This window comes from Triticum aestivum, chromosome 6D (assembly GCF_018294505.1).
Source record: "Triticum aestivum cultivar Chinese Spring chromosome 6D, IWGSC CS RefSeq v2.1, whole genome shotgun sequence".
NCBI classification, from domain to species: Eukaryota; Viridiplantae; Streptophyta; class Magnoliopsida; order Poales; family Poaceae; genus Triticum; species Triticum aestivum.
The window spans coordinates 473,620,203-473,629,058 of record NC_057811.1 but is presented as its reverse complement, the minus strand read 5'-3'; the positions used below and the strand labels follow the sequence as shown (position 1 = coordinate 473,629,058).

Genomic DNA, 8,856 nt, shown 5'->3' with positions numbered 1-8,856 from the left:
TGTGTACCCTACACTAAATAAGTGTTATTCCATTGTTGACATGGACCAACTTAGCTGATACAGATATGAGTATTAACAAAGATACATGAGATGGATGCCACAATACAAATGCTATACACATGCAGTGGACCCCTACCACACGAATCTCAAACAAGTAAATGTAAGGTGGATGATGAGCTAGCGCAACTTTTAGAAAGCACTTTTGCGTACGATTTGCTCGTTTGCACACACACACACACTCACACACACACAATCAGAAGGTTGATAGCTGAATAGTTGATTATTCTCAAACAAAACAAAACACTTTAGCTAGATTTCAGTCAACTGACTTTTAATTTTTTGGTCAGTCAATTTTCTAGCCGTTGGACTGTGCTTTAAGATTTGTGTAGTTTTTCTTTTTTCTGTCATGTTTTGCTGGTGTAATGGGCTGGGCTGTTTGGATTCGACTGACTCCTATTTTCAGTCAGTCAATTTCATTCTTGTGCTGCATTTTGGTGTGTGCATGCTTTTTCCCACGGATTTGCTTTTGTTTTTTTGCACGTGTACGCTTTTATTTTTCTATTTTTCAGTTGATTTTTTTTTTACGTGTATTTCAAGATGTTGAGTGTGTGTAAATATATACATGTACAAATTACATTAGAGTACAGAAACTTCACTCTTATATATTTATCCTACATGTTATAAATAGTGCATTGTTTTTGCTAATTGTGTGGAAATTTTTTCTTTATTCTTAAGGGTAATAACAATGCTAATTGTTTTAAATACATTTTTCAATTATTATGTGTATGAATGCCTGAAAGTACTATAAAATATTTGTTGGAAATTATAGTAGACCGCTAAAGTTGCATTATTATATGTGTATTCGCTGCATATTATAAAAAGTACAATTTCACTGCAAAGTTGTGTGCAAGTTTTTTTTATTTTCTTTATTCTTGAGAGTAATACCAATGTCACTAATTTACTCTCTCTTAGAAAACTTTCTTTGTTTTATTATGTTTAGTTTTTTAATTCATTTCCTGTTTCTAAGGACGATACCAATGCCACTAATTCGTTCCTTGTTTAAAAGCTTTGTTTTTATGTAAAATTCAGTATTATGTGTTTATTCTTACATAACTAAAAAAGTGCAATTTGTGTGTAAATTTTGTGCAAATTGTATCATTATTATTTGCACTTTCTTTCTTCTTAGAGGGTGGTATCAATGCCGCTATACTTGATTTCTTCTTAGAACATTTTATTTTTATTTTGTGTGTGTAAGTAAGTATACACGCAAATATGAAACACCATGTGTGTAAATTATAGTAGAGAGCAAAAATTGTATTGTATATGCTTATTTTTTGCATATTACAGAAGTGCAATTTCAGGGCATACTTGTGTGCAATTTATTTTTTAATTTTCTTTCTTCTTAAAGGGTTACATTTTCCCCTATAAAATTTCATTATTTTGTTTTAGTTTCAGTTTTTATATTTTTCTTTCCTCTTAAAGGGTTTCATTCTTACATAGAAAACTTCATTATTTAGTTTTAGTTTTAGTTTTAGTTTTTGTATCTTTTTCTTAAAGGGTTTGATTATTCCATAGAAAACTTCATTATTATTTTTAGTTGTAGTTTTTCCTTTTTTCTTCTTAAAGGGTTTCATTCTTCCCTAGAAAACTTCATTATTTTATTTTTGTTTCTACTTTTTATTTTCATTCTTCTTAAAGGGTTTCAATCTTCCCTAGAAAAGTTCATCATTTTGTTTTTTATTTTTATTTTCTTTCTTCTTAAAGGGTTTTATTCCTCCCTAGAAAAATTCATCATTTTGTTTTCATTTTAATTTTAATTTTATTTCATGTTCTTTCTTTAACGGTAATTCCAGTATCATTCCTCTATTATATGGTTATCCTTTTGTATTATAAAAAGCGCAATTTCTGTGTAAAATGTGTGCATTTTTTTGTGAAACCCTTGTGTGTAAATTGTGTGTAAGTTTTTTCAATATTTGATTTATTTTTTATATTTTATTTCTTTTTAATGATAAGACCGATTCCACTATATTATTCCTTCTTAGGAAACTTTCACCATTATATACTTATTCTTGCATATTATAAAAAAAATGCAATTTCTGCCATTATTTGATATATATATTTCATTTTTCTCTAGAAAACTTCGTTATTTTTGTTTTGTTTCAGTTTTTATTTCATTATGTGAATTGTATGCAAATATGTATATTTATTTTTATACATGCATACAATACATATATACACACACATAAATGTCATTGTATATTGAACGTCAGTGGATCAATATACTATAGCCACTAGCCGTTGTAATTTTTTTCGAGGGGGAAAGCTATGCAAACACTATACTAGAGCAGTCTATATTTAACGTAGTAAAAAAAAGGCTGGCTTGGCTGAACTGGAGCGGTCCATCCACTTGTGTGGCTGCATGCGCCGATGTGCTTCAAATCGACTGACTAAATTTTGTGGTCAGTCGACTGACCGAAAAGAAAAAACAGTCGACTTGTACCTAGTCATTCCAAAAAAAACTGAGTAGTTAATACCAAAATCAGACCTTACAGCAGCAAAACTGAAGACGTACCTGGACTGGACCTCTTGGGCGTGGACATCGCCCTAGTTCGCTGGAAAGTGCTCGGCCTCCGTCTGCTGCAGGCGCTGGCGCTAGCGCTGCGCCTTCTTCTTCCACTGCTTCTTGCTGGATATAACAGGGTCGGAGCGGGTTGAATCTCCGGCAACATCATCGTGGCGTCTGTCCCCAACCAGGGGCGTGGCGGCGGCGGACGAGGGGAACGCCACGCGGTATCCGATCAAGCAGGACCAAGCGGGCGTAGGACTCAGTGGCCGTCTTGCAAGCACAGGATTTGGTTTGCAGCCGGTCTGCACACAAATTTTTTCCGAATATGACGCGAACGAAGATCTCGACTCGGAACGTGTGAGGTGCGAGCGTACGGGCCTTCCAACCGGAGTCGGCCGTGCCCTGCCTTCAATAAAGGGTGCGAGCGAACCCCACGTCTCCACCTCACCACAACACCAACGCAAATCAGCACTCCACATCCAACGAGAGTAATACACGATCGAGAGACGCTGCTCGTCGACCAGCTAGAGTTATTGAAAACGCAATGGCGAGCGCGGCGGCGGCGTCCAAGAAGGCGGCGAACCGGCTGGTGGTGGAGGAGGCCGCCACCAACGACGACAACTCTATGTGCACCCTCCACCCGGCCACCATGGAGAAGCTCTCCATATTCAAAGGCAACATCGTGCTGCTCAAGGGCAAACGCCGCCACAACACGGTCTGCATGGCACTGCCCGATGACACCTGCGAGGGGCACAAGCTCAAGATCAACAAGGTGGCCCGCTCCAACCTGCGCGTGCGCATCGCCGACGTCGTGTCCGTGCACATGTGCCATGACGCCAAGTATGGCAGACGCGTGCACATCCTCCCTCTGGACGACACGGTCGAGGGCATCGGGGGGAACCTCTTCGACGTCTACCTCAAGCCCTACTTCGTGGACGCCTACCGCCCGCTCCACAAGGGCGACTTCTTCCTCGTGCGTGGCGGCATGCGGAGCGTGGAGTTCAAGGTCATGGAGATCGACCCTGCGACAGAGTACTGCATCGTGGCGCCCAACACGGAGATATTCTGCGAGGGCGAGCCGGTAAAGCGGGAGGACGAGGAGAGGCTCGACGGCGTCGGCTATGACGACGTGGGTGGCATGGGGAAACCGCTGACTCTGATCAGGGAGCTCGTCGAGCTGCCACTCAGGCATCCGCAGATCTTCAAGAGCATTGGCGTCAAGCCTCCCAAAGGCATCCTCCTCTACGGCCCTCCCGGGTCCGGCAAGACGTTGATCGCCCGTGCGGTGGCGAACGAGACCGGGGCCTTCTTCTTCCTTATCAACGGCCCGGAGATAATGTCCAAGATGGCTGGAGAGAGCGAGAGCAACCTGAGGAAGGCCTTCGAGGAGGCCGAGAAGAACGCGCCCTCCATCATCTTCATCGACGAGATCGACTCCATTGCCCCTAACAGGGAGAAGACTCACGGCGAGGTCGAGAGGCGCATCGTCTCCCAGCTGCTGACGCTGATGGACGGCATGAAGGCCCGCGCGCACGTCATCGTCATGGGCGCCACGAACCGTCCCAACAGTATCGACCCTGCCTTGAGGCGCTTCGGAAGGTTTGATCGTGAGATCGACATCGGCGTGCCGGACGAGGTCGGCCGTCTCGAAGTGCTTCGCATCCACACCAAAAACATGAAGCTGGACGAGGACGTCAACCTAGAGGTGATTGCCAAGGATACGCACGGCTACATCGGCGCCGACTTGGCCGCGCTCTGCACCGAGGCGGCGCTGCAGTGCATCAGGGAGAAGATGGACGTGATCGACTTAGAGGACGACACCATTGATGCCGAGATCTTGAACTCCATGGCTGTCACCAATGACCACCTTAAGACGGCTCTCGTCGGCACGAACCCATCCGCGCTTCGTGAGACCGTCGTCAAGGTGCCCAACGTCAGCTGGAACGATATCGGCGGCCTCGACGGCGTCAAGAGGGAGTTGCAAGAGACCGTCCAGTACCCGGTCGAGCATCCAGAGAAATTCGAGAAGTTCGGCATGTCGCCGTCCAAGGGCGTCCTCTTCTACGGGCCACCAGGATGCGGCAAGACCTTGCTGGAGAAGGCGATCGCCAACGAGTGCCAGGCCAACTTCATCAGCATTAAGGGGCCAGAGCTGCTCACCATGTGGTTCGGCGAGAGCGAGGCTAACGTGCGCGAGATCTTCGACAAGGCGCGTCAGTCTACGCCGTGCGTCCTGTTCTTCGACGAGCTCGACTCCATCGCAACCCAGAGGGGCGGTAGGGTGGGCGACGCCGGTGACGCGGCGGACAGGGTCCTGAACCAGCTGCTCACCGAGATGGACGGCATGAATGCAAAGAAGACGGTATTCATTATCGGCGCCACCAATAGGCCGGACATAATTGACTCGGCGTTGCTCCGTCCCGGCCGCCTGGACCAGCTCATCTACATCCCTTGCCGGACGAGGCCTCGCGGCACCAGATCTTCAAGGCCTGCCTCAGGAAGTCTCCTGTGGCCAAGGACGTCGACCTCGGTGCGCTCGCAAGGTTCACCGCTGGCTTCAGCGGTGCCGACATCACGGAGATCTGCCAGAGGGCGTGCAAGTACGCCATCAGGGAGGACATTGAAAAGGACATGGAGCGGCAGAGGCTGGGGAAAGACACCATGGAGGTGGACGGCGGACAGGAAGAGGAGGAGGTGGCGGAAATAAAGGCGGCTCACTTCGAGAAGTCGATGAAGTACGCGAGGCGGAGCGTGAGCGACGCCGACATCAGGAAGTACCAGGCCTTCGCGCAGACGCTGCAACAGTCTAGGGGGTTCGGCACCGAATTCCGCTTCCCGGCGCAGCCGCAGGCGGCAGCTGCCGCCGTCCACACCTCGACCGCAGCTGATGAGGATGAAGACGATTTGTACAAGTGATCCGGTAACCATTGTTAGAAAATGAAGTACCAGAATATATATTATAGGCTATTTTTTTTGTTCTGTTTCCTCTCATCGATCATGTATGTTGTTGATTCTTTTCATGTATATAATTTTCGTTTGTAAGAATTTACATAGGTAATAGAAATACAGTTGATGAAACAATAAGCTCCTTGTTGTGCTTTGTTAGACTCTGAAAGCTAGCCTAAGCGTTAACTGAATTGTCGATTACACGGAACTGAAAGAATAAGCTTCTTGTTGTGCTTTCCTAGACTCTGAAAACTAGCCTAAGCGTTCTCTGACAACCCCTCTCTGCTCCTGCACAAGACCACTGGAAACAAAAAGGAAAATAGTTGCTCCGGTTAATTTCTCATTGAACTTGTAAGAGAGCACCTGCTGTCTGAAACTTATGGCTCTCAACAGTCTTAGTTGCAGAGAGTTCTTTGTTATCCAGGCCAATTGGTTGTACCCAACTGAATGTTATTCAACCCGGCCTTTCACAGCATGCTCTTCCTGTTGCGAGTTCTGGTTGGGGGAGCTTGCTTGGTGCTCATGAGTCATGACCACAGTGTCTACCATCAACGGCCGGGCTGGGCATACTGCATGATGCTCATGATCACATTCACAGAAATGCGCTTACGTCTTACGGTTTGCAATAAGAGAAAGAAAGAAGGGAAGTTTATTTAGGGTTTAATTACTCATAAGTTACTCTAGGAATTGAAGGGTTAAATTACTTTCTAAGTTCCTCCTTAAGGTCTGAAGAACTTATAAGTTGCTGATCGGAGTGGCCACTGTCATTTTTGCAATTAAATGGCTATGGAATTCCCGCTGCCAGCTCAACTAGATCCCTTTTTGGCTGCTAACCCACAATAGATTGAATTCCAGTGCACTCGTGCAGCGGAAAATTTTGTCTATTGCAGACTACACTTGTGTTCTATGTGGCTTTCGAGTTATGCAAACAAGGATTTTTTTTTCTTTTCTAATGTGAATTTGCACAGGCTTGTCCTACTTGGAAGCATACAAATTACTGTGACATTGAGGGACAGCTTAATCAACTTAAAACACGCTTTGCCGTGCCTTTCTTCCTTGAGCTGATCACTTTAATTTACTGGGGTATTTGGAACGCCATTCCTCTTACATTTTCAATCACGATAGCACACAGCCACTAGTTGCTTAGCTAACGGCGCTCGCCCAGATTGAGTGGAGGTGCCGACACGTCAAGTGCAAGTGGAACCGAGCATTCCACTGCAAAGCTTCCCCTTAGTGCAACAAAAGCAAGTGCATCCAGAATCAGTCTAGCCGATTTAGGATGGGCCGATCAACAGAGTTGGGTTGAGAGTAGTACTACTCGATCGCGTAATCTCCAAAGAGAGCCAAAACCAATGGACCGCCCATGCACATGGACTGGGAAGATGACCTTGGGCCAACCCATTCATGGCTCTCTCTCTCTCTCTCCAGCCCCACCCATGTCAATCATTTAGAGCTGGATGGTTATAGCAGCATTGCCGTTGGATGAGCACCAGTGCTGGTAGAAACAGTGACTGGGGTGAGGGTCAGGAGAGCAAATGCATCAAATGCGGCTCACCCAACTGAATTCGGGCGAGGTACAGCCAGAGTGAGGTAAACATCCATGGACAGCCAAGCATGCGAAGTGACATATCTCCCGGCCAATCGTCTTTTTTTTAGGCAATCCGGGCCAATCATCTTTTTTTTAATAATCCGGGCCAATCATCTGTCACGGGTGGACTGGGATTCTCAAGTGGGCGCGACAACAACTTGGCCCACATGTCGGCCATACAGTACTAGTGTGACTTCTCGTCTCACTTTTGGGTGTGTTTGGTTGCGTTCTCGCATAGTTGTTCCCTCTTCATGCATGCTTAACTCAACATCCCTCTTCATGCATGCTCTCTTCATGTATGCTTTTAGTGTATTTGTACTAAACTAGTGTGGACTCATGCACCCTTCATACACTCTACCAAACACCCAAAAGTGGGTCGAGAAGGGAACTCTTGGGCTCATGCACCCTTCATACACCCTACCAAACACACCGTTAGGATCTGCGTCCATCACGGGTCCATGCCCTTCCAAAATTGTCTGGCCACCACTTTAGTTCACACTCCACGCGGCGACTTCACTGCAATCCAGTCGACCAGTCACCAATTATTTTGCAGTACTAGTATAGTAGCAGCAGAAATGCAGCGGTGCCTCGAGCTCAGCGTTTCGATGCCCCGGCTCATCTACACCCGGTCATAAAAATTCGTTAAAAATTCAAAATAAAAATATTTTTTTCATGGTAGAAAGTTTATTGCATGAGGTCCACTTCAATTTTCATATCATTTGGACAACTGAGTATCTTAGCAAAAAGGACAAATCGGATCAAAACAGTGGATGAAAAGAAAAAAAATACAGAAGTCGAATTTGTCTTTTTTGCCGAGAGTTGCTCCGATGTCCAAATAATTTGAAAAATGAAGCGGACCTCACGCATCAAATTATCTACCATGCAAAAAATGAATTTTTTTAATATTTTTAGTATTTGTTTTGACTTTTGCTTCAGCGCGGGTGCAGATAAGCCTAGGCTCAGAAGTGGATTATCACCGTGCCTATCAGTTTTGATGTGATTACTCGTGTTCTCTTCCTCTTCCTTGTTCTTGCTGGAAATTTCAAAAACCCGATGCAGAACTCTCCCTCCCAAAGCAAATTACATGGACTTCACTACAAATCAAACGTCATAGTTTTGAGCATGTGAAATCCAATGTTTTATGACAAGTTACATTGTCATGAGGTTGACAGTCTGTAACACTATGCTTCCTAATTTAATAGAGTCCACATTCAATTGAGGTCTTCAATTGGAATTGGGCACCCGATTTTAACTACGTCAATAATTTCTCAAAACTCTCTCGTTCAATTCTTTTGCACTATACACTATGCTTCTTAATTTTTACAGCCTCGTAATTAATTAAGGTCTTCAATTTAAAATTAGGTCACTCGATTTTGACCGGATCAATAATTTCTCAAGGAGCTCTCCCATTCAATTCCTGTAGTTCATTAGGTTTCCTAATTTTGAAGTTTTTTCATTCAATTGAGATATTCAATTTTGGATATGGTTTAAGATTTTGACCGGGTCAACGGTTTTTCAAATCAATTAGCAACAACCGGCCTAAAACACATCAATCTCACGCACCCTTCCACCACCTAGAAAATAAAGCACCGTCATGTCATATTATAACACCAATATAGTACGTGCGGCCACCGACGTAGAAATTTTTACACATAAATATACTTTGGTTAGCGGATAACACAGAACCATGAAAAGCCATTCAAATCACCGCATTTTATAAATAAAAAAACACACTCCATCATCTACCCCACCCATC

At 44.7% G+C, this 8,856-nt stretch overlaps 1 pseudogene; it reads left to right on the top strand.

The window, feature by feature from the left end:
- The first annotated feature begins 3,022 nt into the window (after nucleotides 1-3,022).
- Nucleotides 3,023-5,564, top strand: LOC123142106 (cell division control protein 48 homolog D-like; annotated as a pseudogene).
- Nucleotides 5,565-8,856: the final 3,292 nt, after the last annotated feature.